Genomic DNA, 9638 nt, shown 5'->3' with positions numbered 1-9638 from the left:
GGCTGTGTTGGGTCTTCATTTCTGTGCGCGGGTTTTCTTTAGTTGCGGTGAGCAGGGGCTACTCTTTGTTGCGGTGCACGGGCTTCTCATTGTCATGGCTTCTCTTGTGGAGCATGGGCTCTAGGAATGCAGGCTTCAGTAGTTGTGGCATGTGAGCTCAGTAGTTGTGGCTTGCAGGCTCTAGAGCTCAGGCTCAATAGTTGTGGCGCACAGGCTTAGTTGCTCCGTGGCATGTGGGATCTTCCCAGGCCAGGGCTCGAATCCGTGTCCCTTGCATTGGCAGGCAGATTCTTAACCACTGTGCCACCAGGGTAGCCCAAAAGTTACATATTTTAATCAGCAGTTCTGTATATATACCAGATTGAGATGTAGAACATTTTCATCTCCCTAGAAGTTGTCAGTCAATCTCCACCCTCTATAGACATCCACTCTTCTGATATATATCAAAATTGGTTTTGCTTCCTTTGTAAATATTTTTAAGGAAAAATAAAAGTGTTAATAAATTAAATAAGATTATAAATGGTAAAGATGATGTGTGGAGTATAGAATAGCACAGAAGACATTGCATAAATGATGGGAGTTTGGCCACAATGGTTTGTTTCATGGACATCTTAGCCTTAGAAATGTTGCTGTTGCTGTTACGGAGATGGCCACCAATGGTATTCAAGCTATGGCCTTCCCACTCCACTCTTTCTATATGTACTCATCCTTTAAACATCTATTATATACCTACTATGTGCTATGTGATCCAGGGGCTGTAGATAAATAAGAAACAATGCCTGTACCCAAAATAGAGATGATCAGCATAACCTGATCCATGGAATTGTTTACAAATATGGCCACAAATTCTTGTGGCCACCTTATGGATGATGGTCAAAATTCACAAATCCACGGATATGCAGGAGGACAATTTTGGAGGCACTTGAAAGAAATGAGAAAAAAAGGAAAAGCAAAGAGGGTAGAATTCCTATTTTGTAATTTGCATATGATTTTTAATAAATACAAATTGTTTTATTATAAAATTACATCTGGCATTAACAAAATAAAAGGGACAACCATACTCTACAACTTAAGCATATTAAACACCATATCAATCCAAATGTGCTGACACAGTTATTCCTCCCATGGTAAAATCCAGCTAGAAAGAAAATTAATTTGGATTGAAATTGTTTGGATAAGAGCTAAATGGTGATACATTCCTTCTTTTACTCTACTTGTTTTTGCCTTCGTATACTTTTATTGTCCAGCAACTGACTCAGTTTTGTACTGCAGTTAGCACATTGTGAAAGGCACAAAGATGAACACAAAGTGATGCTGTCAACCAATCAACAGGTATTCCCTGACTGTCTGGGCCATGTTCCCACAGAGAAAATGCTCTACTTAGGGGAATAAATTATGCTTACAATTTTTAATTTTACAATACTTTTGAGAGATAGGGATTATAAACTCCCACATAAACATTTCCTACATTAACTATTAAAATATATTCACACTAGGTCATTGGTTACCAAGCAACTTTTATTAACAAATATCACTAAATTCCCATATCCTACATGAATTCGAGAAGCTTAGCCATTCTGCAAAGTGGAATAAATTCTACTAATTTCTCTTTACAGAGAATAGGGAAATGTCAGAAGGATCGACTTTACTTGTAAAACCTAATGAAATTTGAGACAGACTACTTAAAGCTATAAATTCAGAAACAATCACTTATCAATGCAAATAAATAAGCAACGTGAACATCTGGAATCTTTTTTTTAGCTCTTTGCCCTACTTCTCTATAACAGTATCTCAGTATCTGCCTCACTGGGATCAATGAGATAGTGTGTGGATGTGGGTGTGTGTGAGAGAGAGAGAACGATAGAGAGAGAGTGTAAGTGTTTTGTAAAGCATGGCACAACTATCCAAGTGTAAAATCCTCATTAGTCTGTACACTTTGCTGTACAAAAACATAGTATAACACGTGTCCTTGCATTGGAGTATCATTTAAGTGTAAACTTAAGGCAGTTTAATGTGACAGAACAGTATTCAGCACTCATGTATAATGGTGAATGAGGCATGACAGGAAATTTATAACAGCACAATTATCATAGGCAGCCTTGAGAGGTCTTAAGTATAGACAACTCATGGTTAGGAAGGCTCTAAAGCCAAAGCTTGAGAGAGACTAAGTCTTATAAGCTCTGTTGGAAGGCTCACTTGGCCTGGAGCCACGAAGCAAGTTACTTGTTCTCTTTGCCTTGATTTCCCTCACATGGACGTCATGATTACAAAGGTGAAACTGGCTCTGTAGATGAACATTATGAGACAGAGGGTAAGGTATAGATAGTGTAATTCTTTGTGAAGTAATTTATTATTCAATTTACATTAAATGAACTTCATTTCTTTGCAAGTTGAGCTTGGGAATCTGAATTCTTTTAGCGATGCCCCAGGACCTAACCTCCACCTCTTCACAGCACAGGTGAGAAAATGCTGCCTGATCTTTCTTTTGGGAGGAGGAACAGTTTAGGCAAAATGGTTAACTCATGAATCAGTCCACATGGCTCTCTTACTTTGGTACTCCTACAGGAACACAAGGCGGGAGGAGAGAACAGAGGGAGAATGGGATATTGGAGTAGTAAAGAAGTTGGCCATGTCCCTTTTCCCACTGCTAAGTTATAGACTTCTTGGGTCATTCCATACAAGAGAAGAGAGGAGCCTAAAATTGGATGAGAGGTTGGATGTTGTTTTAGATTGGTTTTTAATATTTGAAAATGATGCTGTTCTATTATTATCCAGAAATGGCCAGAAAAGCTATAGAATTGGCTTGAGAGGACAGAGAAGAAGGACCTAGTAGAATGGTTTGAGGACAGCAGTAGAAATAAAAAATAAAACTGCCTTTATGGTTTCCTTCTTACTACAGCTCATTCAACAAACAGAAGCAAGAAGGGTCAGAGCAGTAAACATTGCTACCCATTCAGTGACATAGAACTTAAGGGAAAACAGTGAGTGGTGCTATAACTGGGTACATTTCTTTTCAATTTTACAAAACTTATTTTAAAATCAGTTTTGAACTTTTAATCCCTTCATGTATGTTTTGAGTTTGCCAAATTATGCTGCCAAGAAAAAGGTGCTGAGAACCACAGTGGAAGGGAATAGGAGACATGGAATTCAGTGGAATATTGAGACTGAGCACAGATTTAAAAAATCATCAGCACAGAGGTGGTTGAGATGACCTTGTTTGCCTGTCCCTGGACCTGTTTTCAGTTTCAGCTTTAGATAGATGTAGTCGTATAATTTCATGCCTAGCTCACTGTTTTAAAGGTGGCTCTCTTGAAACATTTTGCAAAAATTCATACTTGTCAATAGATTCTGGAATTTTTCTGGGCCCTGTCAATCTAAGGGCCTGTAAATTTCATTGAAGAATTCCATTTGAAGAATTTCATTTATGTGACAATTTGGAACTATTTTGTAGGTTAAAGTTAGTTCTGCAAGACCAGGCCTTCTTGGTCTTTGGAGGAAACCCATCATTAAGTTGGTTAAAATTCCTGAGCATTGGTTTCTTCATTGCTAGAAAACCCACTAATACTTAACAAGTTTGTGGGAAGATCAAGACAAAAGAATACATACCATGGGCTACAGGGCCCCCCATGTTTTGGATTCTCCCTACCTGTCCAACTTTATCTCACACCATCTTTTTCCTTCGCTCACTACCTTTCTGGCACACTAGCTGCCTTTCTCTTCCTCAAACACACGGGGCTATTTCCCACCCCAGGGCCTTTGCAAGTGTTCTTCCCTCTACATGTAATTTTTTATCCCTCTAGCTCTTTGCTCCATATCTTTCAGGCCTCCTCTCAATATGATCTTCTCAGTGAGGTCTTTTCTTGCCTTCTATCTAAGTTGCCTCTGCTGGATATTTAGTATCTTATAAGCTTGCTTGTATCTCTCATATCATTTTTTACACTCTGTAATTATGTTGCCCATTTATGTATTTACTTTGTTGTTACCTGTCTTCTCCCACTGAATTTCATGATATTTTTCATTGAAGCATAATGGACATGTAACATTATATTAGTTTCATGTGTACAACATAATAATCTGATATTTGTATATATTGCAAAATGATCATAATAAATCTAGTTAACATCTGTCACCATACATTGTTCAAAATTGTTTTTTCTCATGATGAGAACTTTTAAGATCTAGCGTCTTAACAAGTTTCAAATATGCAACACAGTATTATTAACTATAGTCATCATGCTGTACATTACATCTCCATGACTTATTTATTTAATAACTGGAAGTTTGTATCTTTTGACCCCCTTCACCTGTTTCTCTGATTCCCCCCAGCCCCTCCCTCTGGCAACCACTGATCTGTTCTCTGTATCTATGAGCTCATTTTGTTTTTCTTTTTTAGATTCCACATGTAAGTGAGATCATACCGTATTTGTCTTTCTCTGACTTATTCCACTTAGCATAATGCCCTCAAGTCTCATCCCTATTGTAGCAAATGGTGATATTTCATCCTTTTTATGGCTGAATAATATTCCACTGTGTATGTATGTATATACATGTATGTGTGTATATCACATTTTATCTATTTATCCATTGATAGACACTTAGCTTGTTTCCATATCTTGACTATGGTGAATAATGCTGCAGTGCTGTAGTGAACATGGAGGTGTATATATCTTTTCAAGTTAGTTTTTTCTGTTTTTTTTAGATAAACACTCAGAAGTGAAATTGCTGGATCATACAGTAGTTCAATTTTTAATTTTTGAGGAACATCCATGTTGTTTTCCATAGTGGCTGCACCAATTTACATTCCCACCAACAGTGCACAAGGGTTCCCTTTTCTCTACATCCTAACCAACATTTGTTATTTCTTATCTTTTGATAACAGCCACTCTTACAGGTGTGAGATGACATCTCATTGTGGTTTTGATTTGTATTTCCCTGATGATTTGGATTTCAAGATCTTTGAGATAAAAAACCTTATCTGTCTTGTTTACTGCAGTGCCCAATATAGCTAATACAGTGCCTGGCACACATTAGACACTCACTACATGTTTGTGGAATGAATGACAAATGTTAGATTGAACATTTTGAAATAATAAAAAAGTAAAGAAACGTAGTTTATGCTCTTGCTGAGAACAAATTGCACAGGCATATTTATATGAAGGCATAAAAAGGAGGTAGGAGAAAGGTCTCCCTATAGGAAAGGTTCTAAAGGCCAGGGTTTGTTTAGAAAGATAGCCAAGCCAGAAGCTCTGACTGAGGTGGACAATGACCTGGCATTCTCTGACCCCAAAGGTGGCTCCTGTCAAAGCAGAGGCATGAATTCTCATTTGGCAGAGCATTTCAGACCAGATGAACCATGCCAAACCAAAGGGCTGGGAGCAAAATCATCATTTTAATGATGTCATTTTGTAGAGCTATCTCGAATGATTTCACAGGTTAATACTAGCATCTCTTGGTATTTAGAGCTAACACCTTTAAGCCATAATTTGTCATCTTCAAATTAATCGGAGACCCAGATGGCATCCTGGCTGAACCAGGATGTGCTCCTAGGAAGAAGAGGCATTACCTGGCATGGTTGTGGCTGACACAGGCCCCGGTATGCTGGCCTCAGGACTCATTTCTTGAGGAGACTGAGCACATTCAGCCCCACACTTGGGCCTGGTTCCATGGACAAGTCCAGAACCTCACAGTTGCTAATACCATCCTGGCTCACTCCACACAGAACATTTTTTCTCTTTTCATTTCCTGCTTCTGGTAGGCAGAACTTTTGCTTACAACTTTGGAAGGAGTATATCACTTATAGGCTGGTAGAATAGACTGAAGGACAGTAGACTTTGGATTTACACGTGGTCCTCTGGCTTTACCACTTGCAAATTCTACGATCTTTGCAAAATCACTTAACCTGACTGAGATTTTCTCCTCTATAAATGCAGAAGATATCACTAAATAGAGTATTTCTGAGGATTCCATAAAATAGTGTGTATGAATGTGTTTGACACATAAATATTTCCTTTTCTTCTCCCTCTCTTTTTTCTTTCCCATGTAGTTGATGTATAATGTCTCTGGATACTGGCAGAACCAGCATTAGTGGTCAGAAACTGGTTCTCAAGCCACGTAGTCTTGATTTTACATCCCAGGATTCCCTGTCCACCTCTACGTTCACTGACTACACTAAGATGTAGTGGGAGGTTTGAATGAAAGTAAGCCACAAATTAAGACTAAGTGACTTTGATCATCTGACCTAGTGCAGAAAAATCTTTATTTCTTTCTTTTAAATTTATTTAGTTTAATTTATTTATTTTTGGCTGCACTAGGGCTTTGTTGCTGCGTGCGGGCCTTCTCTAGTTGTGGCAAGTGGGGGCTACTCTTCGTCATGGTGTGCAGGCTTCTCACTGTGATGGCTTCTCTTGTTGTGGAGCACGGGCTCTAGGCACACGGTCTTCAGTAGTTGTGGCGCGTGGGCTCAGTAGCTGTGGCTCACGGGCTGTAGAGCACAGGCTCAGTAGTTGTGACACACAGGCTTAATTGCTCCATGGCACGTGAGATCTTACCAGACCAGGGATCAAACCCGTGTACCCTGCATTGGCAGGCAGATTCTTAACCACTGTGCCACCAGGGAAGTCCAAAATCTTTATTTCATTAGGCATTGCCTTAGAGTTTAGTACATCTTCTTGTACTGTTTCCAAAGAAATCAACCAGCAAAGAGAGAGGAATAGTATACATATGTCAGGTGTAGTAGACAGAATTTTGACCCCATGACTTTTTCTCTCTCTGGTGTTACACCCATGTATATGTTACATGGCAGAAGGGATTTCACAGATGTAATGAAGGTTACTAATCAGTGGACCTTAAGATAGGGAGATCACATTGTCTCTTTAAAGCAGGAGGGGAAATCTGAGATATGCAAAACATGAGAATGATTCTGTGCTATTGTTGGGTTGAAGACACAGGGGATCATATGTCAAGGAAATGGGAATCTCAGTCCTACAGCCACATGGAACTGGATTCTGCCAATAACCATTGAGCATGGAAGAGGATCTTGGGCCTCAACAGGCAGAGAACTGCAACCCTGGCTGACACCTTGATTTTACCCTTGTGAGACCCTAAACACAAAATACAGTCATATCATGCTGTACTTCTGACCTACCAAAACTGTGAGATAATAAAAAGTGTTGTTTTAGGCCACTATATTTGTGGTAATTTCTTACAGAATCAGTTTTTTAAAAATACACCAGGCTTGCAACTTTCTCCAAAGCATGATAACAATAAAAATTAATCAGGAGGGGAACTTCAAGATGGTGTAGGAGTAAGACGTGGATATCACCTTCCTCCCCACAAATACATCAAAAATAACTCTACAAGTGGAACAACTCCTATAGAACACATACTGAATGCTGGCAGAAGACCTCAGACTTCCCAAAAGGCAAGAAACTCCCCACGTACCTGGGTAGGGCAAAAGAAAAAAGAAAAAACAGAGACAAAAGAATAGGAACGGGACCTGCACCAGTGGGAGGGAGCCGTGAAGGAGGAAAGGCTTCCACACACTAGAAAGCCCCTTCATTGGCAGAGACGGGGGGTGGAAGTGGGGGAAGCTTTGGAGCCACAGAGGAGAGCGCAGCAACAGGGGTGCGGAGGGCAAAGTGGAGAGATTCCCTCACAGAGAATCGGTGCCGACCAGCACTCACAAGCCTGAGAAGCTTGTCTGTTCACCCTCCAGGATGGGTGAGGACTGGGAGCTAAGACTCGGGCTTCAGAGGTCAGAACCCAGGGAGAGGACTGGGGTTGGCTGCGTGAACACATTCTGAAGGGAGCTAGTGCGCCACAGCTAGCCGGGCGGGAGTCCGAGAAAACGTCTGGAACTGCCTAAGAGGCAAGAGACAATTGTTTCAGGGTGCGTGAGGAGAGGGGATTCAAAGCACTGCCTAAACCAGATCCAGAGATGGGCACGAGTCATGGCTATCAGTTCAGACACCAGAGATGGACATGAAACACTAAGGCTGCTACTGCAGCCACCAAGAAGCCTGTGTGCGAGCACAGGTCACTATCCACACCTCCCCTCCTGGGAGTCTGTGCAGCCCGCCACTGCCAGGATCCTGTGATCCAGGGACAACTTCCCTGGGAGAACACACAGCGTGCCTCAGGCTGTTGCAACGTCAGTCTGGCCTCTGCTGCAGCAGGCTCACCCCCCATTCTGTACCACTCCCTCCTCCCAGCCTGAGTGAGCCAGACCCCCCTAATCAGCTGCTAATTTATCCCCATTCTGTCTGGGTGGGGAAGAGATGCCCTCAGGTGACCAAATCAAAAGCTGAGCCCCAGGAGCTGTGCGAACAAAGAAGAGAAAGGGAAATCTCTCCCAGCAGCCTCAGGAGGAGCAGATTAAATCTCCACAATCGACTTAATGTACCTGCATCAGTGGAACACCTGAAAGACAACAAATCATCCCAATATTGAGGTGGTAGACTTTGGGAGCAACTGTAGACTTGAGGTTTGCTTTCTGCGTCAAATTTGTTTCTGGTTTTGTGTTTATCTTAGTTTAGTATTTAGAGCTTATTTTCATTGGTAGATTTGTTTATTGATTTGGTTGCTCTCTTCTATTTTTAAAAAATATATATATATATTTTTCCTCTTTCTCTTTTGGTGAATGTGTATGTTTCTTTTTGTGATTTTGTCTGTATACATTTGCTTTTACAATTTGTCCTAGGGTTCTCTCTGTCCATTTCTCTTTGGTTTAGTTTTTTTAGTACAGTTTTTAGCACTTGTTATCAGTGGGGGATTTGGGTTTTGGTTTGGTTGCTCTCTTCTTTCTTTCTGTTTTTTATTACTTTTCAATTTTTCAATTTTTAATAATTTTAAATTTTTTTAAAATAACTTTATTTTTTCTTTCTTTCTTTTTCATTCTCCCTTTTCTTCTGAGCCATGTGCCTGACTGGGTCTTGGTGCTCTGGCCAGATTTCAAGCCTGAGCCTCTGAGGTGGGAGGGCCTAGTCCTGAACATTGCTCCACGAGAGACTACCCGGCCCTATGTAATATCAAACGGCAAAGTCTATGCCAGAGATCTCCATCTCAACACTAAGACCCAGCTCCACTCAACGACCAGCAAGCTACAGTGCTGGACACACCAGGTCAAACAACTAGCAAGACAGGAACACAACCCCGCCCATTAGCAGAGAGGCTGCCTAAAATCATAAGTTCACAAACACCCCAAACACACCACCAGGCTCTGTCCGGGTGACCATGAGGACAAAATCCAGTCTCATCCACCAGAACATGGACACTAGTCCCCTCAACCAGGAAGCCTACACAACCCACAGAACCAATCTTCCACACTGGGGGCAGACACCAAAAACAACGGGAACTATGAACCTGCAGCCTGAGAAAAGGAGACACCAAAAACAGCAAGTTAAGCAAAATGAGAAGACAGAGAAATATGCAGCAGATGAAGGAGCAAGGTAAAAATTCACCAGACCAAACAAATGAAGAGGAAATAGGCAGTCTACCTGAAAAAGAATTCAGAGTAATGATAGTCAAAATGATCCAAAATCTTGGAAATAGAATGGAGAAAATACAAGAAATGTTTAACAAGGACCTAGAAGAACTAAAGAGCAAATAAACAATAATGAACAACACAATAAATGAAATTT

This window comes from Delphinapterus leucas, chromosome 7, assembly GCF_059928025.1.
Source record: "Delphinapterus leucas isolate spDelLeu-1000000601 "Yukka" chromosome 7, BTC_Dleu_Yukka2, whole genome shotgun sequence".
Classification (NCBI taxonomy): Eukaryota; Metazoa; Chordata; class Mammalia; order Artiodactyla; family Monodontidae; genus Delphinapterus; species Delphinapterus leucas.
The sequence above is the reverse complement of the archived record's forward strand: the minus strand, read 5'-3'. Positions refer to the sequence as shown.